Here is a 24,576-nt window from a genome sequence, read left to right on the forward strand (position 1 = left end):
CGGAGCTTGACCGCTCCTCGGACATCCGCGGAATCCGCACTTAAAGGGCTTAACGGGCAGCGCCTCAGGGGACTCCATGCTGGAGAAAGTGGTTCCGCCACCGCCCCACCCCCCACCCCCCAAACCAGAGCTGCGGCTCCAGCTCGCGGAGGTGCGGGCGTGGGCTCCAGCGTTGCCCACCGTGAAGCACACGTTCACGCAGGCTTCCTGCTGGCAGCCCCGCGTGGACGCCTCGCTTTGCAGGTCTGTCCTCTCGGGAGCGCAGACCTCGGCGTTCGAATGCGTGGCCCCCGCCCGGCAGCCCCGGGCCCCGCGGCGCGGCCGCCCGGGTGCACGTGGGCGCCTGTGCGTGTGCGCACACGCGGGAGTGGCGGGACGTCCCCGAGGCTTCCTTCGTGGCCGAGACGGGGCCGGACTCCGCCGGGAGGGGCTGGTCCGGCGGCCGCCGGCGGCTCCCCCGCTACCTGTGGGGCCCCCGACCAGGCTCAGACCCCTCGGCGGGCTCTAGGGGCGCTTTCCTGGGCTGGCTGGGAGAGTTGTGACAGGAGTGCGTGTGGGAGGCTCCGCTCTCGCTGCGGTCCGCCCCGCCCGCACGCCGGGCCGTGAGGTCGCACCGCCTTGCCGCTGCTCCTTTAATCCCGGCCGGAGGCGAGCGGGCCCGCGGTTGCGGGGCAGGTAATGCCGAGGTGTCCCGGGAAGTGCGGACGCGCGGCCGGCGCGGTGAAGGCCCAGCTGAGGCCGCGGCGGCCGCCGGGGAGGGAAGCTCCTTTGGCGGGGGAGCGCGGCTGCGAGGACGGGAAAATGAGGGCACCCCTCCGGGGCTTTGTTGTGCGGAGGGCTCTGGCTCCGGGCTGCACGCGGGACCCGGGCTCCAGGACGCCCCTCGCCCCCACCCTGGGCATCCTTCGTGGGGCTGCCCCTTCCCCGCCTCACCCACCCCGGAGCAGCCCAATCCGCCCGGACCAGGTGGCTGGTTCTCCAGGTGTTTCCACCAGGGAGGTCCCTGGCAGTCGGAGGCAGGATTGCGTTCCTGGCCCAGACGCCTCGGGCCCCCAGCGAGACCACGTACGTGTGCGCCGCGTCTTTAAAGGTCTCCCCCTTAGAAAAACTGAAAGTAGAGAAAGAAAGGAAGCAATTTCCGAGCAGATGCGTGACCACCCCTTCTCGCACACTGCCCGGCCTCGGGCTCCGGGGTCCCGGGAGGTCCCCACCCGCGTCCAGGCCCCCGGGCGGCGCGGCGCGCGAGGTATCAGCTCGGACTAGGACATTGACACGCCCGGCGCCTCCTCTTCCCTGGGTTCCCGGTACTCCGGGCCGCTCCGCACGCCCCCTCCCGTTGCCCTGCGTCCCGCGCGGCGCGCTCACCCCCGAGGGGCCCTGCAGCTTCGCCTTGCGCAGTGGGTTGCAGCCCTGCGGGGAGAGAAAGTGACCCTGCTTTGCTCGGGAGGAGCCAGGCAGGCTTGGGCGGCGCGGGAGAGGGCTGGGTGCGCGTGGGGGCGCCGTGGAGGAGGGGAGGCTGCAGGAACCCCCGGGCAGGCCCCCGGGCGGTCTGACTTGTCCTCCTCTCTCCTTGTCCTCCTTTCCCTCATTGCAGTCGAAAAGACCGCGGACCGAGACGCGTTCCGGTGGAGAATATGTGATCGCCTCGGTGTCGGTGCGGAGGACTTCGCTTCGGGGAGGGAAGAGGAGGGCTCGGCTCGCTCCCCGGAGGCTTGGCTCGCTCCCCGGAGGCTCGGCATGCAGAGTTTCTCTGCGGCGGCACCAGAGTTGTGCCAGCCCGCGCCAGAACCGGCGGGGCAGAGGAAAGTGGGACCGAGCTCCGGGGAGCCGTGGCGTGCAGGCGGCGTGGAGAAGGACAGCGTGAGCGCGTCGACCAGCAGTACAAGTACATGGCGGAGATCGGGGAGGGCGCCTACTGGAAGGTGTTCAAGGCCCACTCCTCAAGAATGGAGGCCGGTTCCTGGCGCTGAAGCACATGCAGGTGCTGACTAGCGAGGAAAGCATACCGCTCTCTATCATCCGCGAGGTGGCGGTGCTGAGGCACGTGGAGACCTTGGAGCACCCCAAGGTGGTCAGGTGAGCCTGGGGGTCCGCGCCATCAGGGGCCCGGGGAGGTGCGGGCTTCACCGGTGCCGTGCAGCCAGTGTTTTCTCCTCGACCGCCCCGAGAGCCTTTCGGGCGAGGCCCGGGGGCAGAACCAACCGACCTGAGACCCCCGCGCCAGACCCCACGCGTTTCCCGGCCTTCGGGGGATTCCCGCCCTCCCACCCCCAGCTACTGCAAAGGAGAGGGAGCAGGTTGTCCATGTGATAAGCGAGGAGGAGAAAACTGCTAGGGTGGAGCCTTGCACAAATGAGGTCTTTAAAAATGCAGAAACGGATAAGAATATGTTTGCTAATCACACCCAGTTTCTCTGCATTGAAGTTGCACAATGAGCATGGCTTACTGATGATCCTGGAAGTCGCCCAGTTGCAGACAGCATCGTCCCAAAGCTGTCAACCTTCTTGTCCCTGCCACTTCTCTCTGGGCTGGCATAGCCCCTGGACCACCGCTACCAAGGGCTGGGTGTCCAAGGTGGCTTTCGATTCTCAATGCTCTTTGTCCTTGCTTTTCCTGGGTGACAGGCAGGAGTGGGGGACAGCAGTCAGTCCCTGAAGTCTCTGCTGTGCAGTGACCGGTATTAAAGCTATTAAATGAAACTCTGTGTGTGTGTGTGTGTGTGTGTGTGTGAGAGAGAGAGAGAGAGAGAGAGAGAGAGAGAGACTTAGGAGAATGGTGTTTTCTTGGTTATCCTGGAATCGCCCCTTGCACAGTTGACTGCATGTTTGTGCCATCCTTTTCAGAGGAGCTGCATGGCTTCAGGTCACAAGGAATGCATGGAGGCAGAGCGGGTTGTGGTTTTTACTCTTCTGGACTCTTCACGTGTTGGGGGAAGGAGGTCTTGGAACCTCCTTCCCTTCTCCTTACCCGAGGCACTGTGCTCAACACTTATGTGCCTACTGTGTGCGCTGCGGGTGCAGTGATGTAAATAAGCATGGCTAAATATTTTTGTGAAAAGTCAGTTTAACATTAGTCAACAAAACGGAGCGACTCAAGAATGACCTGAAATACCAAACCCTGGACAGGCTCAGGGAGACCGGGTGGCTGCAGTCTTCCTGGGAGGTTCTGACTTGCCTCTTCTTACCCTAGGCTGGGCGATTGGTGTAATGTTTTGTTCCCAAGACAGTGAAGATTCAGGCTGAAAGGCAGCAGAGAATCATAAATACATCAATAGGGTAGTAAATGGCTGTAAAGATAGGACTCCATTATACCTCTCCATCAGCTTGTCAGGGTGGAGGTCGAAAGACAAAGAAACTGGGAGAACAGGTGTTTTGGGAGATGGGCTTATGTATTAAAGCAACAGGTTACCTTTTCTCTGTGGTTTTGAAAAAAAAAAATACCCCTGGAGGGTGTGTTTGTTGGTATCAGAGTGGGTGTAGAGGGGACAGTTAGCTCCCTCTAACTTAGTACTTTCCCTAGGGTGTCACCTAAGCTCTTCCCAAAGGGTGAATTCACCAGTAGAATTTTGCGACCAAGATTTTTGATTTTGTCTTTTGCCTACAGAGTGTGCCATCACAGGCAACTGCCACATCTGTCCTTCCAACATGGCGGTGTTACAGAGGCACACTGGTGGTACTAACACTGTTGTTAACGAGGCAGGACTCGCTCTCCTGATGGAGGAAGCGTGCTTGCGCCCCTGTGCTGGGGCTCCTCTGTCCTACTCACAGGGTTAAACCTGCCCAGGCTGGTGTGTCTTCAGAGATTCCTCATTGAGCCACAACTAAGATTCTGCACTGTGAACGTCAGGAGGATTTACTTAGCGAATCAGAAGACACATTTTCTAAGATTGTCTTTACCTGTTGAGCGGTGCGGTGCCACCCACCCCTTGGAGTTGGTGAGGGTCAAGTGAGATGGTGTGTGTGAAAACACTTTGTGCATTTAGAAGCACTTCGGGTGTCTACATGTTGTTTGTGTTCCTGAAGCTTAGTGAGACGTCTTTGCCCAGAACAGGTCCCCAGCAGGTATCAGTGCACCTGACCTTTTTTTTTTTTTTTTTTTTTGTCCAAGAACGAATCATATTCAGACCCTTACATTACAGGCTTTGGAGCCAAAGAAGCTACTTGAGTACAGTTAGCCTGTAGTTTGTCCACAAAGGCTGCCAGTCACATGCCATGAAACTCAGTGACACTTGAGGAAATTATTGATGATATCACCCTCATGAGCTACAGATCTCTGCTCCTGTTTCAGTTCCTTCCTGTTTTTTCTTTCACCGCTGCCTTGGGATGACCATTGGCTCCCATCACCACCTGGCCACACTGAGCAGTAACGGGTTTCAGAGGTGGCTACTCTGTTTAGGCAGAGTCAGGAAATCAAGGACAGGTGGTGGCAGTTCTTCTTTTCCTAGAGAGAGAGAGGGAGAGAGAGAGAGAGAGAGAGAGAGAGAGAGAGAGAGAGAGATGCCAGAGTTTGACCCCAAGTCTATGATTTGTTGCTGCCCCCAGGATCAGCTTTACAGGCTGATGCTTGGTTCTTCAAATGTTTCTTAAAAGGGCAGATGCCTTTATAAGTACTTCCAAGTCATAAGTAATTGATTGTAATTACAGGCCCTCCCCACATATAGTTAAGACTCTAAGCTTGAAGGAGCATAATAAACGTATTAGTTTTTTTTCCAAAAGCTTAAGATTTAATTTTGATGGACTTGCCAGGAGCACTGACTTGTTGCTGCTGGCACCGACACAGCCTGCGTGCATGGAGACAAGGATTGGAAGTTTTTGCTTACCTATTCTTGATGTGCCCCAGGCCCGTGCTTGATTAGCCAGTTAGTGTCCGGGGTATAAATTTACTTCTATTTAACAGTTGCTAATCCCAAATCCTAGAGCCCTTGGCAGAGTCAGGCTTAAGCATGAAGCTGAGTTGGAGCTCCTGCGCTCCACGGATGGATTGTGATTTATGTCCTGCGATGGAGAGAGAGAGAGAGAGAGAGAGAGAGAGAGAGAGAGAGAACATGCTTAATAAGCAGTTTGCTTCTTCACCAGATATTTATTTAGACCCTACTGTGTGCCGGGCGCTTTCAGAGGCTGGAGGTGCAGCAGTGAAGAAGTCAGCAGAAGTCTCTACACTTGTCAAGGTTATGTTGTAATGTTGTGAGCAGTTCTTTCTTTCTCTCTCTCTCTCTCAATATGTACTTGCCTTTGATTGTCTTGTTTTGCTATACTGAATTTGTAAATTCAGTTTGACAGAGCATCTTGATTGAGTAGGCAAGATAACCTGAACACCATCAGAAGCAAATGTTTTGAGGGTTAAGGTTCACTTTAGCAGTATATAAACCAATCTGTTTAAGAATGCATTGATGTGTGACTGATACATGTGACCACTGGAGCTCCATTGATCCAGCAAGCCTTTCGAGATGCTCTTTAAAAACCATGGGGCAAGGTGCTGGGAGAGATGCCTGGGTGGATCACATCTGGTGCTGCTCCACTCAGGTACTTGGCCCTCACTGTCCCCAGGTATGTGGTAGTGTCATGTGCCCTGAGAGAGACAGCGAAGATGTATTGGCCTTGGGGATTCAATTTATTGGTGTGACAGTAATAATTCAGATTCAGTTACTGATTCTGGAAATTTGATGATCATTGCATATCCATGGATAGATCTGTGATCTCTAAATATTTAAATATGTTGAATTGATAGTAGATATTAGGCTGTTTAATCACTGCTTTAGTGACAACAACAAAAAAACACCCACATAGCTCAGTGATTATTCAGGGAGAGTTTTCTGATTTTCTCTTTTAAACAGCTCAGAAATGTATAGCATAAAAGGAGAGTAAAAATTATGTTTTGCTAGAAAAATTATTCACTAACAAGGTAAAGGAAACATGATGTATTATTCAACTCAGTGTCAAGCCAAGCCTTCAGGTGGTTCTCCTTTGAATAAAAGTGTTTTATGGATGAATAATGTGTTTATTAGGACTTATTTCAATGAAAGCAGGAAAGGGAGAATTCTCTTGTTAATTCAGTATATAGGCTGGCGCCGCCATAGCTCATAGGCTAATCCTCCGCCTGCGGTGCCAGCACACCGGGTTCTAGTCCCAGTTGGGGCACTGGATTCTATCCCGGTTGCTCCTCTTCCAGTACAGCTCTCTGCTGTGGCCCGGGAGTGCAGTGGAGGATGGCCCAAGTGCTTGGGCCCTGTACCCGCATGGGAGACCAGGAGAAGCACCTGGCTCCTGGCTTCGGATCAATGTGGTGCACCGGCTGCAGCGGCCATTGGGGGGTGAACCAACAGAAAAAGGAAGACCTTTCTCTCTGTCTCTCTCTCACTGTCCACTCTGCCTGTAAAAAAAAAAAAAAAATTTCAGTATATTTAAGGTACATTTGTTCCTTCACCCTCTGTGCATTCCTTGAAAAGTTACCAGCATATCTGGGTTGCTTAAGTGAATACAGGTTTTCACAGCGGTGTTCTCCTTATTCCTTGCTCGTGCAGAAGAGCTTGATAATGCTGAATTTTTGACACTTGCAATTGTATCCTTGTACAACTATTAGGCACCAGGAATTATTAGAATTTTTCTCTGCAATCAAGGAGAAAATGGTTTTTAAGAGGGAAATTTGTATGACCTTGAATATTTTAGGGAGAACTTTCCTATGGGTAGAGGCTGAAATTGTGCAACAGGTTAGGCCACTGCTTGTGATGCCGGCATCCCATATGGACACCAGTTCAAGTCCCTGCTGCCCCAGCTCTGATCTGGCTCTCTACTAATGTGCCTGGAAAACCAGTGGAAGATGGCCCAAATCCCTGGTACCTTGCCCCCCACATAGGAGAACAGGATGAAGTTCCTGGCTCCTGGCTTCAGCCTGGCCTATTACTGGCTGTTGTGATCTTTGGGGAGGGAACCAGCAGGTGAAGATTCTCTCCCTCCCTCTCTCACTCTCCCTCTCCCTCTCTCTCTGTCTTCTCTAACTGCCTTTCAAATAAATAAATCATTTTAAAAATTCAGAATTGGGTAATAATGTCTAAAACATAGGTGAAATCCTAGCCATCAGTATGTATGTACTGGTCATGTATCTGTATTCCTTGTTAAATGTAATGAAGGCGGAGGCACAGAAAGAACCTCTATATTGAAATGATCCAAAAAATGTTAGGAGGTCTGAAATTTATTTCAGAATGGGGTAACCATGCAGCAACTGCTATAATTAACCATTGCTGAAGCTCTGGAAAGTCCTTGTAGTAGTCTCTTCATGAGTGTATATATGATGTTTTCTGTAGTAACAAGCTTAAAAAATGTTCCTGCTCTTGAACTAAGAGTCAGAAGACTGCTTCTCTCCTGACTCCTCCACTTATGAGCTGAGTGACCTGGGGTGAGCTTCTCATGTCACTTGGCTGCTGTTTGCCCACAATAAAATAGGAAATATTACTACTCTTGGGACCTTAGAGAGTTACTGTGATCAAATGAAATTATGTGTACAAAGACCAAGTACTTCCTAAGTGTAAGGTGCAATTGACAAAACCAACTCCTGCCCCAACTAGTTGAAAATTTCCTGGGGGAAACAGGCTTGAGCACTGGGGTTAGTGTAACCTGGAGATCGATAGTGTGTGTGCCTTCACCTTGCTTGCATGTGAAGGTAGGAATGGAGCTAGGTCTGTCTGAAAAGCTGTGTGTTGGATTTACAGCAATTCTACAAAATGTCATCTTTCATTTGGGTTTTGGACATTGGTGTCTGGTTTACCCGGTGCTGCACCATATTTGTTGGTAGATTAATTGGGTTAAGGTCTGTGGACCAAATGTCCCTGAGAAACAATGTCAAAACTGATGAGTTTCATTATTTCTTTTGTATTTCACTGTTCAGGTTAACTCAAAGAGGAGTTTGAGTCTTTGCTTGGCCTTTCTTTCCCTCTCTCTCTCTTTTTTCTTTGACAGGTAGAGTTATAGACAATGAGGGAGAGACAGAGAGAAAGGTCTTCCTTCTGTTTTTTCACTCCCTTAATGGCCGCTATGGCTGGCACTGTGCTGATCCAAAGCCAGGAGCCGGGTGCTTCCTCCCGGTCTCCCATGCAGGTGCAGGGCCCAAGCACTTGGGCCATCCCCCACTGCCCTCCCAGGCCACAGCAGAGAACTGGACTGGAAGAGGAGCAACCGGGACTAGTACCCCGCACCCCCACCGGGACTAGAACCCGGAGTGCCAGCACCGCAGGCGGAGGATGAGCCTAGTGAGCTGCAGCACCAGCCATCTTTTTAAAATTTTAAAATCTCAACAGAATTATTCACTTTTATGTCACACATTGGAATTTCTCCTTGTTTATTTTCAGAGGCTGTTCTGTGACATGACTGCCCTCTTACATTTAAAATTTTGTCTCTTGTACTCTGTTTAACTCATTAAGAAGTTCTGTCTACAGCAAGGAAATAGTTCTCATTAAGGAGCCCTAACCTCTGCTGGATTCTCATTTCTTTGCTTCCTTTTATTGCTAAGTAATCTCATAATTTCAGTGTTAGGCATTCCTAATGATTAGTATAAAATTTACTTTTCCTAAAGTACTTTTATTTTTAGAAGGTATAAAGGACAAAGTTGGAAACAGTAACACACTTAGCAACAGAACAAGAAAAACAAAAGACTGCATTTCAAGGACCGACTTAAACTTTAGAGTACTGGCTTATTTAAGAACTTTTTAGTGGAAACCAAGAGACTATCTGGGTAGTTTCATATTGAGAGTTTTAAATGATGCAGTATACATTCCAACCATGTAGAATCACTTAAAGAGGTTATTAAATAGCCTTGGGTAAAAATGGGATGTTTTCTTATTGAGCCATGAGAAACCAAGAGACATATTTAAAGACTGGGTTTAGGAGAGACTCCTAGAGCTAATCTGAGAGTGAAGTGCATGTATTTATGTAAGTCTCTTAAAGATTAGAGAGCATATTTCTTGGTAATAAAACTTTCTTCCTTTACACAATAACACACTAAACATTTGTGACTTCCTGCTAGGAATTACAAATTGTTTTAAGCCCATAGGACTTAATCAGCAGTTATTTAGTTAACTAGTAGCTCATTAGACTAGAACCAGTGCCAGTGTGTTTTCCACTAAGTCAGTCAGTTTTGAAGGGACATTGTTTTAGAAGCATCACTCTAGTCCTCAAATGTAGGCTGACTGAGGATCTCAAGCACTGTATGAGCTCAGTTGACTCAGTGATACCAATTCCAGCCCTAGAAATTGGGGCTTTTGAGACAGGTCAAGAGAAGCATCTCTGTCTGTGAAAGATGGAATAGGCTTTTATTTTTCATGTCAGTTGATATAAAATTAAAAGGTGGTGTTATCACTAGGCAAATAGAGAATGGTATAGAGATGTGTCCATGTCTCTGAAAGGACAGTTTGCTTATTAAAAAAGGAAGAAAGTGGAGGGAGATGAACTAAGCTGAGGTAAAGATGAGAGAACCTGGGGTAGCAATTAAGTTTCTTGGCAACTTCAGAATCTAAAACCTGGTGAAGTGAAAGTAGGTAAAAAATGTGGCATGTCAGCCGGCGCCGTGGCTCAATAGGCTAATCCTCCACCTTGCGGCGCCGGCACACCGGGTTCTAGTCCCGGTTGGGGCGCCGGATTCTGTCCCGGTTGCCCCTCTTCCAGGCCAGCTCTCTGCTATGGCCAGGGAGTGCAGTGGAGGATGGCCCAGGTGCTTGGGCCCTGCACCCCATGGGAGACCAGGAAAAGCACCTGGCTCCTGGCTCCTGCCAGGATCAGCGCGGTGCGCCGGCTGCAGCGGCGGCCATTGGAGGGTGAACCAACGGCAAAAGGAAGACCTTTCTCTCTCTGTCTCTCTCTCTCACTGTCCACTCTGCCTGTCAAAAAAAAAAAAAAAAAATGTGGCATGTCTAGAAGGCCTTCCACCCACTGCTTGCTGAATGAATAAACCTAGAATGTTGTTTAACTTGCTAATTTCTGCACACCTGAGAACTTGTGAGCTTTGAGGAAAACCTAAATGAGTTAATATTTGGCATCAGTCAGTCTCTCAGCTTCTGGAAAGATCTTGGAAACTAAGAATCATCTCCCACAATTCTCCCAGTACCTATGTCTGATGCAGAGTTGTGCTACAGGCTGTGGAGGGAGGGGAGGCAAAGCAGAGGCAGGTGATTTCTAGAATGTCCTCTGGGCTCCTTGTGCTCCATGGCCTTCCCTCTCCTGGCTACCTCTCTGTAGCATCCTCTTGTCCCCCTCTGCTGGGGCTCCCTCTCACCTCCTCCTGACGTTCTCTTTCCTTTCTGTGACACTCAGCATCTCAATGCTCTTCTGCTCTGAGAGTCCACAGTCTAAGCAGGAGACAGAAACCACACCTGTGATTTTAACAGAGAACTTAATGAAAGAATTGCTGGAGTAGAGGTTTGGTGCAGCAGTTTAAGCCTTTGCTCAAGACACCTGCATTTTACTCCACAGTGCCTGGGTTCCAGTCCCAGCACCACTTCTGATTCCAGCTCCCTGCTAACTGCACTCCAGAAGGAAGCAGGTGATGGCTCAAGTACCTGGGTTCCTGATACCCACTCTGGAGACCTGGATTGAGTTCTGGCTCCTGGCTTTGACCTGGCTCATCATTTAGGGAGGGACAAGTGGATTGTGCAGTCAGTCTGTCTCTGTCTTGCCTTCAAATATTAATTCACTGATTAAAAATGTAAGCCTTTCCAACAAGAGCAAAGTTATTAGCTAGTAAGCAGGAGTGGCATAGCATACAGGAAGATGTCCCAGAGTAGGGGCCAGCACTGTGATATAGCTGGTAAAACTGTTGTCTGCAGTATGGGCATGCCGTATGGGCTCCGGATTGAGTCCTGGATGCTCTATGGCCAATCCAGCTCTTTTAAGACCCAGGAAAACAGTGGCAGATGGCCCAAGTCCTTGGAATCATGCACTCATCTTGGAGACCTGGAAGAAGTGCCAGGCTCTTGGTTTCAAATAAGCTCAGGTCTGTCCATTGTAGCCATTTGAGGAGTGAACCAATGGATGGAAGACTCTCTCTGTCTCTTCCTCTGCCTCTCTGTAAATATGCCTTTCAAATACATGAATAAATCCTTTTTTAAAAAAATTAACCCAGAGTAGCCAATGCAGGGAACAGCATTGCTGGAAAGCAAACTAGAAGGAACCAGTGCCTTCTTCCTCTTCCAGCCCTGCAGTTTCCCCACCTCCACCTCTTCTGTGTGGAGCCTCACACCAAGCAGATGGCCAAGGAGCTGGTGATGTTTGCAAGGGTGGCCCCAGCTTTACAGAGCAGAGTACAGAAGGCATGGAACAATGAGGTGGCAGCTGGGTAACTGGGCCCCTCTCACCGCCAGCAGGTGCTCTTGTGACCAGGGCCATGTGACCAGCCAGCAGCTATGGTGCTAAATCTCAGCCCCACAAAATTCCTCGTGCCACCACCAGAGAGAAAGAAGCTTTCACAATTGAGTTGCAATTGAAAATACAAAGTCTCTTCTGTCCTGCCCACCATTCTGCCATGACTACCAGATCTGGCTTCCCTCAAGATGGCTTTCTCCTCCTAGTGTTATAATGCCTAAGACTGTGTCCTAGATATGATTGCCCCCACCCTTTCTGCTCTACCCCCAGCTTCATAACAGACTTCCTGATGGAAGGGCCTTCTACCCTCTACCTGTTGTTCCTTCCTCCCCACCAGCCTTGCATCTTGTCTTTGTATTTTGTAATTCACATGTGCTTGGATCAAGGGCGTGTTTCAAATTGGATCAACAATAGGAGTCTTCACCTCAGAAAAGCACACACAGATACTGCTTTTGTACACAGTCCCTGTGATTCCTTGGCACCCTCCAGGGGCCAGCTATCTGGAGGGCATGGTCACTCTTGATCCAGATATCAAGATCCAGAAGTTCCCTGTCTTAATACAGCTGGCTCTGGATCACCAGCTACTGTGGAGGTTGGCTCATTCTTTGACAATGCTTTGTGTTCCTTAGATTGTTTCTTTATTATGCCAGACATTGGTGGCTTTTACTTTTTACTTCTAAATTTAAAAATTGTTTCTTTGAGAGGCACAGAGAGAGACAGGAAACACACACACACAGATAGACTTGAGAGATCTCCCTTGCACTGCTTACTCTCCAAATGCCCACAATTGCTGGGGCTGGGCAGGGGCCAGAGCCAGAAACTGACAATGCAATCTAGGTCGGTTATGTGTCTGACATGCACCCAACCACTTGAGCAACCACTGCAGTTTCCCAGGGTACATATTAGGAAGAAGCTATGATAGGTGGCAGAGTCAGGACTTGAACCCAGGCCAACTGACAGTGGGGGTAGTCATTTTAACCTGTTAGGAAGAACACCCAGCCTGGGTGGCTTTCACTGACCTATACGTTAATGCATTGATGTCCCAGTTTTTCAGCTCTCATAAACACTGTGTGGAGGAATTATGTCTCTCCCTCCTTTCCTTTCTGTGCATCACACAGTATTTGCACTTAAAACTTTTATTTGTCTATCTATCTATTTATTTATTTATTTATTTATTTGAAAGCAGAGTTACAGAGGGTGTGTGTGAGAGAGAGAGAGAGAGGGATTTAGAAAGAGAGGGAGAGGGAGAGAGAGAGAGAGATCTTTCATCTGCTGGTTCACTACTTGAATGGCCTCAATGGCCCAAGCTGGGCCAGTCTGAAGCCAGGAGTCAGGAGCCTCTTCCTGGTCTTTCACATGGATGCAGGGGCCCAAGGACTTGGGCCATCTGCTGCTGCTTTCCCAGGTGCATTAGCAGGGAGCTGGATCAGAAGTGGTGCAGCTGGAACTCCAACTGGCACCCTCATGGGATCCTGGCACTGCAGGCAGTGGTTTTACCTGCTAAGCCACAGTGTCCACTCCCTAGTATTTGCCTTCCTAATAAGAAGCAACAAATAAAACCTATTCATGAATAAGCATCCACTGAAGAATATTCCTGACCATTTATCCACATGACATGAATTTTCACACATCTTCTGTCAAGTAATCAATCTTTCTTCATTGGAAACTATTGCACAATGCCTACTTGTGACCTTGTGACTGATCAGACCAGTGCTCATCCTAATCAGTGGTGAGTTGGTCAGTTCCATGGCATTTCAGGAAACACAAGTTGGTGTCAATCAGCATCGTGTGCAAAGTCTTTTCTCAGGCCCCAGTGGCTGAGCCAGGGGTTCATTGTCAAACCCGGGAGGCTGCACCTTGCAGGGATGATGCATCCTGGCTGGGCTTGGTGTGGCTCCTGCTGTCTGTCCCACACCTTTTCCCATCAGGACACTGGTGGTCCACAGTCTTTCCCCACCTCTCCCTGCCTGCCTTGCCTCATTCCGCATCTGAAGCTGAAGTGAAATTCAGTATCTTATCAGCGAAATGAGGACCTAATAAAGGCAAGACTCAGTTATCATTTCTTGTTAACAAGCATTAAAGTAAAATGGTACTTACTGACATATGAAGTTAAAATGAGAAAATAGGGGGAATTTTGAACACTGATATTGTCCTCTGATTACTTAACTGTGTGAGTTGGGCCTGTTTACCTCAGATTTGAGCTTCCACTTGATTCTTGTGTAGACTTAAGGAAATCATCAAAGAGTATTGTGAAGACATGTGAGACAACTTGGTTACTTGGCAGAGCAATGTGGCATGAAGGAGGGAGAAGGATGGGAACACCAGGCAGGGTCAGCCTTGGTAAATCTCTGAGTACTCTCACATGAAGGCAAAGCAGAGAACTGGGATTAAGAGGGCAGTAGGATCCAGTCTGTAGTTCATTGTAATTTTATTTTTAAAAAGCCTCTCAAACTCTTCAAATAAATAGAAAATATATTAATTAGTCTAGTCCCCTTTAACAAATGTAGTTTTAAATCTTCATCCAATGTGAGAAAGCCAATAATTCTGAATTTTGCTGTTTGTATCTTCCCTAAAAAGAATTGCTCTGGATTTAAGAAATGAACTCAGACTTAATATGCCTTACTTGATTTAGGTAATTTTTTTAAAAAAATCTATATCATTTAGGTATTCATATTTACTGCTAGCAGTGTGTGTGTGTGTGTGTGTAGACAGAATAGCTCTGTCTAAAAGAATTAACACAATACCATGCTATCCATTGAACTGCCTGTTTTCAAACTTGCTTTTGACTGGTATCAGGGACTCTATATTGTTCCCCACTCCCTAACTTGTTAGGGCGGTGGTTATAGCTAACATGCTTGTGCAGAGAGTGGAGGTCTTATTTGTGAGACTGAAATCTATGTGTGTTCTGATAGTTTGTCTATGTAACCAATCCTCATTGAAAATTTTTTAAAATGGAGACTCTAAATAAACAACATTCTTGGGGGCTGGTACTGTGGCACAGCAGGGTAAAGCCTGGCCTGAAGTGCTGGCATTCCATATGGGTGCTGGTTCTAGTCCAGGCTCCTCCACTTCTGATCCAGCTCTCTGCTATGACCTGGGAAAGCAGTAGAAGATAGCCCAAGTTCTTGGGCCCCTGCATCTGTGTGGGAAGACCTGGAAGAAGATCCTGGCTCCTGACTTAAGATCAGCAGAGCTCCGGCCATCACAGCCATCTGGGGAGTGAACCAGCAGATGAAAGACCTCTCTCTCTCTCTCTCTCTCTCTCTCTCTACCTCTGTCTGTAAATCTTTCAAATCAAATAAATAAAATAAATCTTTAAAAAAAATAAACAACATTCTTTACAGATAAGTTCTCCCATATGTTGTCAAATTCAATTCTAACAGAATTTGATGTATTCCGCTTATTTCACTGGATGAGGACTCTGACAATGGTACTGTAGTTTTCCATACTTCACTTATCATTTACCACTATATTAACTTTCTTTCGTGAACTCACTCTGTAAGTAATTAACAATCATGAAATTAACTTTCTGTTGTGTCCTGTGAGTCCTTCCAACAAATTGATAAATCTGGCATTGTTCCCAAGGACCTTGGACACCAGTGATCAATGTGGTTTCCTATGTGAAGATTTCGAGCTGTCTAGTTCTTTCTATTAATTAGGGAAGATCCAGGAGAAGGGAGATGGACACATTTTCACAAAATGTAAAATTATTCCAAGACATGAAAAAAATCGCTTCTTATAAAGGTCACTTATCTGCCCACACTACTTCCAATCACATGGGTCTCCAAATACTGATGCTTCTTCTCCAGATCTCTAAGAGTAGGGCTATGGAGGCCACTAAGATAGCTGTTGATGCTGGAGGCCACCACATTGATTCTGCTCATTTGTACAAAAATGAAGAGGAAGTAGGTCTGGCCATCTGAAGCAAGATTGCAGATGATACTGTGAAGAGAGAAGACATATTCTACACTTCAGAAGTATAATGTATGTACAGGGCAGGTGTGATAATTAATGAAACACAATATGTGGGAATGATAATCATATAATTTGTTCAGTAGTTATTGAGGAATTGTTCTGACTGGTGTGATTTTAATCATACATTTTGGGGGCCGGCACCGTGGCTCACTTGGTTAATCCTCTGCCTGCGGCACCGGCATCCCATATGAGCGCCGGGTTCTAGTCCCGGTTGCTCCTCTTCAAGTCCAGTTCCCTGCTGTGGCCTGGGAAAGCAGTGGAGGATGGCCCAGGTGCTTGGGCCCCTGCACCCACCTGGGAGACTGGGAGGAAATTCCTGGCTCCTGGCTTCGGATCAGCATAGTTCCAGCTGTAGTGGCCATTTGTGGAGTGAACCAATGGAAGGAAAACCTTTCTCTCTGTCTCTCTCTCTCTCTCTCTCTCTCACTGTCTAAATCTATCTGTCAAAAAAAAAGTTGAGATTTGGAATATCTTTTTAAAAAATCATACATTTTAACATACAACGTCCAGTATCATGAACAGAAGGTGAATATGGATTTCTAATGATTGCTGTCTTCAAATTTTTATCTTTTAAGTAAAGTCCCTTTACCTTTCTATTTCTCAACCCAAGCAATACAGATTATGGAACCAGATAGAACTGTAATCAAAGTATTGTGTTGATCACTTTCTGGGTTACTTCAGTAATTTTATTTTTTTCTCACTATGAATTGCAGCTTTTATCATAAGAGAGAGTAACATAAGAGCTCTTCCCATGCTGAACATGACATAGACGTTGGTCTTAAATTGTGTGCACAAATATTAAAGTATTCAAAGTATTTTCCACTCAATTATAAAAACATAAGTTATGCTAATTCTCATCAAGTTTAATGGTTAACAGGTGTGGAGTTTCGAATGATGAGCCAAGACATGGCATCTTCATCTGAAGAGAGCCACTAGATGGCTCCAGCCAGCACTTTTTATTATTTAGTCTAGGGTTCAACTAGTAACACAACAAGCAGGAGTGTACAGCTGGGCTAATCATTGTAAAACAATAACAAGCAGGCACAAGCAAGTGAGGTAAACACTATATGACATATTTATGATGGGAAGCAAAAGTTCAAGTTGCTCCTGGTGGTCATGTTGTTCCTAGCTCATCTCCTATGCCCTTTGGAGTACAATAAGGAGTTTCTTTAAAGCAATATCTAGTAATAATCCAAACTGTGTGCTTTTACTGCAGCTGCATTCCATTTGGGAAGATAGGCCTTTACAAGGCTTACTTAGGCAGAAGCAGGACCACAGCCATGTCCAATGTTTAGGAAGCTATGGCTTCATGGTGAACATTTAGGCAGTAGCCACTACAAACAGGATCAGATTAGTAAATTGCTTTGAAAATCTATCGAACATAATTCAAACAATGATCATTGTCATTACTTGATAAAATTCCTCTATCCAGGAATAAGTATATTTATGAGCAATATCCAAGCAAATGATAGAGGTCATGTAGATAGGATGCAGGAAACCTGAAAAAAAGAGAATATTTTCAATCATTTCATCACTTTCTAATCAGCAGAAAAATTTGTTAGTACTACATGAAGTAAACTAAGAAATTTTACTAATGTATTCATTCAACACACTTTCTATCATTTACACACTGCAGCTTGGGTCCACTTTTCATAGACCAGAAATCATCTGACCAAGTTTAGAAGATTCATTGAGAAAACTTCAACTGGACTATGTTGATCTCTGTATTATTCATTTCCTAAGAGCTCTGAAAGTAGGCAGTTAACATAATGAAATTTATCTTTAGCTGTCAGCATGGCCATCATTTTCATGGGTGATTAAAGAATACTGATATAAATTTTTAGAAACTTAGTCTATACGATCTAAGATTTACTCAGACTAGTTTAAATAATGTAGTTTATTGGATCACATAAATGCAGATCCCAAGTCATGAGTATATGTACAGTTCTGAAGCAACCTTAGGAAATACATCTGTTTATAACAATCACTTTGCCACTACATTTCTCTAATTTTTTTTCTTAGCCTTTTCATTAGTGGCATAGATGGCCATGGAGCAATTACATTCTAATGGTCTTTAACATTTGATAGCTTCTCTAAATCTTTTAATGTTAGAATTATTATTAAATAGAGCCTTAATCAACCCTCTATGATTCAAGTGCTGGCCCTTTGATCAACAGGTTTTCAGGAGATGAGGAACAGCCTGCATCAAGATTACCTTATTGGTGGAGTTCAGGGTCATGTAGCTATATTGACCTTCACAGTGAGTGAAAGACATCTCTCCAGAGAAAAGAATAGAGGAACCCAAAGTCACATACATCAATAGGACACAATAGGACCTGGAAAATAATAGTTATAAGTATCTATAATAGACATAAAAGAAGAGAAAAAGTCTATACTCTAATGCCATTCTTTATTAATTCATATGCAATGCAATTTGTAATTATGTGGGATTTTGCTCTACTTCTTTCATGAAAGTTTGTTGTTCCAGTCATAAATACACCTTGGTGTCTGCCATGAGTGAGTAATTGAATTTGGTGACACCATAAAAAACAATGCCTGCTGCTATTCCAGCCTGGGGAAGGAATTATTCCAACAGATGTACATGAAAAAGTCCTATTTGACAGTGGATATCTGTGCCACCTGGGAGGTAAGTACTTAGACAAGAGTGTGTTGAAGAAACCAGAGGAACGTCAGTTTATGTTTAAATTTGGGGTAATAGGATATGTGTTCTTGGATCTAGAAATCCATGTTATTGACAAGTGCTAATGTTCTGGAGTGGAGGGGGTAGGAAGGCAATGCTGGGATGAAACAAAAAGGAACAGAGGGAAGAATTAGTAGCGACAGGCATATTGTCTCCTCCACATATGATAATTCCTCTAGTTTCCTAACAAGGACATAGGAATCCTTTTTGTTGCTTCCATTGTCTTCTCTTATTCTCTTTACTAGTTTTTCTCTTTATGCCAGTCAGTGTCCATTAGCTACATTAAAATTTCTTGGCAGTGTTTATTTTCAACTGTTCTCTTCCATTTATATTGATTTAGCCAAATAGGGATATATTTCTTCACTGTGTTTCCTTCTAGGCCATGGAAAAGTGCAAGGTTGCAGGATTGGCCAAGTGCATTGGGGTATTCAACTTCAACTCAGGCAGCTGGAGTTGATTCTGAACAAGCCTGGGCTCAGTACAAGCCTTTTTGTAACCAGGTGAACATCTTCCATATCCCCTTGTGTTTTTCACTCCCTTCTGCACATACCACTACCAGGTGTCCAGTTGATCTCCACTCTTGTTCAAATTACTTTACAGAAAAAAAAAAAGATCATACAGGCAGAGCCTTTATGTAGAAGAGCATGGATGGCTGTCCATGGTTTCTATGTTTGTAAAAGCTTAGGAAAAAAATGAGGATATTTTTGCTGAAATACATGTAAAAATATGTTTATGAGTGGAATTGACATTTAAGGATTTGGTAGTTGTTTATAGTTGTTTATATTGTTGTTAATATATAGATAAAATATATATTATACTCTTGAGGAACAGTGGTTTTTCTACTTACTACTTTTGAATTCTTTATTTACTGAAAGATTAAACCGTGACTATAAAGTAAATTGAAAATATGCCATTGAAAAAATTAAAAGAAAAAATAACTAAGGAAGGAGGAAGGAAGGTGAGTTTAAGGGTGGGTAGAAAGTATTTTTTGTTCTTAAAACCATATATATGAAATCCATGAAACAGGTTCCCTTCATATAAATAAAAAAAGGAAAAAGAATCTTGGGGGATAAAGATGATCAAGGATAGACCAATCAGGAATCAAATCTTGGAAGAAGTTGTATTTTTCCAAGATCAACGTAGGATGCAATGGAAGGTCACCTGGTTTATAGATTGGTGAACAGGTTGTGGAAGGAACTGTGTATAGGAATAAAGCATGAAAGCATGGAATGGGTGGTAAATAAAGACATAGTGAATGTAGGAAAGATAAATGGTATGGGTTTGCACTGTGTTCTAAAACTTGAATCTTTCCTCTTGGTATCTCTGCTTTCGGATGTTTTGAGCAGAAACCTAAATAAAGGGGAAAATGGAGATTATTATAATAGCTTAGGGAAGAGGGAGGAAGCTACCAATTTATGGTGATACTAGTGGTGGACAGAATCAGCCCTCAGAAAAGGATAGCAGGATTAGAGCTCATATTTTTCCGAAGCCCCTTTAAGTCAGATTCTCCTCCCTGCTTACTGCCATCAAGTCATTTAAGCACATCCGTTCTGTGCCACGTCACCTGTTCTAACCGAGTTTCTAACAACTTGGAATCACCAAGTAAGGACCTTTAATTGGAAAATATATTATAAAGTCCATGAATTTAATATATAATTATGCAGCATTAGTTTTCAAATATAAATATCACAAAGTTAATATTTATATTAGTTTTACTCCTTTTTACTGCAAAATTTAATCTAGAATATGTGATGAGGTGATACAGATATCTCATATACTTCCTCCTGTATCCAAACTTGTTGACATTTTGTCATGTGTCCAAATTAAGTAGACACATACGCATGTATCTGCATACCAACAATTACTCTCCCTGTTATTTAACATCCAGTCCATATTAGAAATTTTTATTATGACCTCCAAATGTCTTCTCTTTTACCTTTGACAAACTAGTAGTTTTTTTCTTTTGTTTCTGTTTTTGTTTTTCATTTGGATAGGCAGGTGGACAGTGAGAGAGAGAGAGAGAGAGAAAGGTCTTCCTTTGCTGTTGGTTCACCCTCCAATGGCCGCTGCAGCCAGCGCACTGCACTGATCTGAAGCCAGGAGCCAGGTGCTTCTCCTGGTTTCCCATGCGGGTGCAGGGCCCAAGGACTTGGGCCATCCTCCACTGCACTCCCTGGCCACAGCAGAGAGCTGGACTGGAAGAGAAGCAACCAGGACAGAATCCGGTGCTCCAACCAGGACTAGAACCAGGGATGTCGGTGCCGCAGGCGGAGGATTAGCCTATTGAGTCGCAGCGCTGGCCACAAACTAGTAGTTTAAACATATATTTTCTTTTTTTTTTTTCTTTTTTTTTTTGACAGGCAGAGTTAGACAGTGAGAGAGAGAGACAGAAAGGTCTTCATTTGCGTTGATTCACCCCCAAATGGCTGCCATGGCCGGCACGTTGTGCCGATCCAAAGCCAGGAGCCAGGAGCTTCCCCCTGGTATCCCATGCAGGTACAGGGCCCCAAGCACTTGGGCCATCCTCTACTGCCTTCCCGGGCCACAGCAGAGAGCTGGACTGGAAGAGGAACAACCGGGACAGAATCCAGTGCCCCAACCTGGACTAGAACCCGGGGTGCCGGTGCCGCAGGCAGATTAGCCAAATGAGCCACAGCACCGGCCTAAACATATATTTTCATCAAGTTTGCTAGGCAGATTTTTTTTTCTGTGATAGTCTCATTGATTTTGTCAACTATTCTGGGATTCACATATCATCTCCTTGCAATAATAGATCTTTTGCTTCTCTATTCCACATTTCTGTAAATTAGAAATTAGATATGAATGCTGTATTGTATTTAGGTTAAATATTTTGGCAAGTAATGTTCTTAGAATCCTGTATTCCTCTAATAGCACAAAATGATAACCTGTCCCATGATTAATAGTGTAACTTTTGGCCCTTAACTCAAGCTAGTAAAAGTCAGATCTCCTTTCTTCCGAAATATGTTTTTCTCCTTTGTAATTACTAGTAATCAGCTAGGTGAAAATATTCAACTAAAGATATAATATCCCATAGCAAATTTTCACATAATAGATGGGTTCTTATGAATAATGTTTGCCTTAGTTATTTCATTGGGGTTTGTAAATAATTAATTGTATTTTAGCTCTCTTTGCTGTTTTTACTTGATATTTGCACTTAGCACAACCTAGAATTTTTCCTGTGACACCAGGTTAACTATAATACCTTCCCTTTAATTAAGAATTTACTGTAATGGTCACCATTAATGGGGCAAATATTTTTATGTCATCATTCTTTTTTCTTTTCTATGTGTTCATTACTATGAACTCATTTTTTAAATCTATGTATTATAATTGGGTTTATTCATCATTCCTTATTCCTTATTAGGTTGAAATCTACCCAAATGTTATTAGTAAGATTTCTATGAAACTACTTTTTCATTCCTCCCAGATATTCTCTAATTACTTATTAAAACTTTTTTTTATTATTTTTGGCATTGTCAGTGTTCAGGGGTCAAAGAGTACCTTCCTTGTCCCAGATCTGGAGTTTGTCATCTCTCTTTACAATGGAAAACATTGTTTGGGGACCACAATCTGATGTATAGAGTTGCTTTTTCTGAAGAATGTCATTTTTTCAACTTTCTGAAAGACATTATATTAAATTTATTTTCAGAATATTATTAATGATGACATTTTAAGTTATATTTCATGTTATTTTTTTAATCCAGCTACTTAGAATATTTCCATTCATATTAAAATTAGCATTTCAACTAATCCTATATTTTCCTACTTTGTCCATGTACAGGTGGAACATCATCCCTATCTCAACCAGAGCAAACTGCTGGATTTCTGCAAGTCAGAAGGCATTGTCTGGTTGCCTAAGTGCTCTGGGATCACATTGAGATAAATGATGGTAAAAGGACATCAAGATGCTTACCTAAAATACCCTTGTTGAGAACTACTTTTGCTCATACAATACTTAGTTTTATGAAATTAACTGTCAACTGGATCAGGGAAAGAGGAGAATTTGCATCTGTAGCAACAACTCAGATGATGCTAGCTGTGTTGGTCTAGAGGATTCATTTGAGAACCACGGGCCAAGAGTGGGCATCATATTCTATTTTGGAAGACTCCTAGCATGCTAGATATTCAAGGATCCAACCTTTCTGCCTTTACTCAAAGGGTGGATCAGAACTCTCAGTTTCCTTGGATGATACAGTTCTTTGTGCCTTGGCAAAAAAGTACAAGTGAGGTCCAGCTCTGATTGCCCTTTGCTATCAGCTGCAGCCTGGGGTTGTGGTCCTGGCCAAGAGTTTCATTGAGAAGTGAATCAAAGAGAACATTCAGGTGATGGAGGCATAAAAGATCCTACACAGTATTTTCTACAGGTGTTAATTCTTTCCAAAATGTCAAGATTTCTTTGGGCCAAGTCTATGTTTTTTTTTCTCATATATTAACAACATGTGTTTATTTCTACCACTTTTCTTCTTTTACCATGACAACAAGAAATGCATCATTATATATTTCAATTTGCCTTTAGATTTCCTCTGTATTTTTTAAGTACATGGCCATATCATCTTTAAATAATGCCAGCTTTGTTCTGCAGCTAACTGTGGGACCTTCTTTTATCTATAGTGATGTGAAGTTTCAATATGTCATATCTTGTAATGCATTTCTATTTATTTTCCACCCAGTATCTATTGATGGCTTGAGTGTTTTGTTTGATGTCTTGAAATGTTTGAAATCCTTTCAGAACTTCCAGGTTGACAAATATGCAGTATAAAATAATAAAAATCTTCTACTTCTCTACTAGGGTTTTGAATGCCAGTTGTCTTCAAAGAACATGAAAGTTCAGGATGGCCTGAACAGAAACCTTTGGTATTCTGCTGATTTGTACATGGCCTTAGTCAATGCATTCTTCCATTTATTTTCTCAGGAAGAATGTAGGATAGATATTAGTCTCTGTTCTCCAATCATCTATGCGCTGTGAGGATCAACAACGTAAATGTTTGCAAAATGATGTTCACTTCATCTATTCCCAAACATGCTCTGTTCTTATCCGATTGAAGGCATCTCCAACGAGTTTGTGGTCATAGGCAAAAATTTTTATCACCTCTACATGGAATTGTTCATTTAATCTTCTCAACTTAAAAGTTTAGTAACTTGAAATCTCTCCCTTCCAGTTCTTTGCTAGAGATTCTAACACTGCATTTGCCTTGAGAAAAGCTGGCCGGAGAGGGTCAATAACAAGAGCTGGTTACGATTTTCTGAAATATGGTCATCTCAATGCAGAGGATGATTTTAGGGTCTATTAAAACCAAAGAATGGGTATGGAGGCAAAAAAAAAAACAATAATGGCAGAGTATTTATAGTCCACCAAATATATTTATGCTACATTTGTGCTCTAAGCTTACAGAATCTGAGAAAAAAAACATGTACTAGAAGCAGAGCATGTACAGTCCTGTTGCCCTGTGGAATTTTTAATACTTAATAAAAAGTAAGGTGATATTTTATGAATAAGATCAGCATAAAGCAAAATTATGCATACTCAAATTTGAAAATATAATAGCTAATGTTTTTGTTAGCATACACAAAAGTAATAAGGAAGGGAACAATTGCTGCTACTGATTAAATATTTTTATAGAGATTTGTTTTTACCGCTTTATATTTTGTGTAGTTATGAAAATGTACAAATTATACAGGCAGTTCTTTGACATGGTCTCTAGCTTATCAATGACATATTTTCCCTTTTCTAACTTTAATATGTTATGCTGTGTGATTGGCAATGAATAAATAATTATTGAATTAGTAAAATGAATATCAAATTGTTAACAATTTTATTCCCTGACATTTTTAAAAAGATTTATTTATTTGTTTAAAAGTCAGAGTTACAGAGAAGAGAGAGAGAATGAGAGACAGAAAGGAATCTTCCATCAGCTGGTTCACTCCCCTACAGGCCACAACTGCCAGGGCAGGGGTGGTCTTAAGCCAAGAGCCAATAGCTTCCTCTGGGTCCCCTTCATGGAGATAAGACCTCAAAAGCACAGACAACAAAAGCAAAAACAGACAAATGAAATTATATTGAACTAAAATAATTACATTAGTATTATATTAAACTAAGATTATATTAAACATTGCAAATATAACATTTACATATGTAACAATTATAGTAAAATGCTAAAATTGTTAAATCTACATATGCTTATTGTATTTAATGAGAGTAATTTCACCATTCCATGGGGAAAATAACTATTTTTTCTTGCTCTGAAAAGAGGTCAATTTGAAGAATATAAGAAGATTTTTATAACTCAAGAAAATACCAAAAACCCACAAATGATCAAATGAAATGGAGACAAAGAACTAAAGATGACATACAAATGATCAACAGCATATGAAGAAACTCAACATCACTAATCATTTGAGAAATACCAATCAAAACCAGAATGAGATATTGCTTCAAACTCAAAAGATCCACTAAGATTTTGAGGTTACTACTCTCTATATTTAATTTGCTGAGTTTTTATGAAAAAATATGTTGAGTTTGGTCAAGTATGTTTG

The 24,576-nt window shown here is 43.8% G+C and overlaps 1 long non-coding RNA gene across 1 annotated transcript; it reads left to right on the forward strand.

The window, feature by feature from the left end:
* The first annotated feature begins 198 nt into the window (after positions 1 to 198).
* LOC138844888 (uncharacterized) lies at positions 199 to 24,057 on the forward strand. The gene is made up of 4 exons (XR_011381307.1): positions 199 to 675; positions 1,595 to 2,076; positions 18,401 to 18,521; positions 21,824 to 24,057. It is a non-coding gene; the product is annotated as an uncharacterized lncRNA (long non-coding RNA).
* Positions 24,058 to 24,576: the final 519 nt, after the last annotated feature.

The sequence above is a fragment of the Oryctolagus cuniculus genome, chromosome 13 (genome assembly GCF_964237555.1).
Source record: "Oryctolagus cuniculus chromosome 13, mOryCun1.1, whole genome shotgun sequence".
Lineage (NCBI taxonomy): Eukaryota > Metazoa > Chordata > Mammalia > Lagomorpha > Leporidae > Oryctolagus > Oryctolagus cuniculus.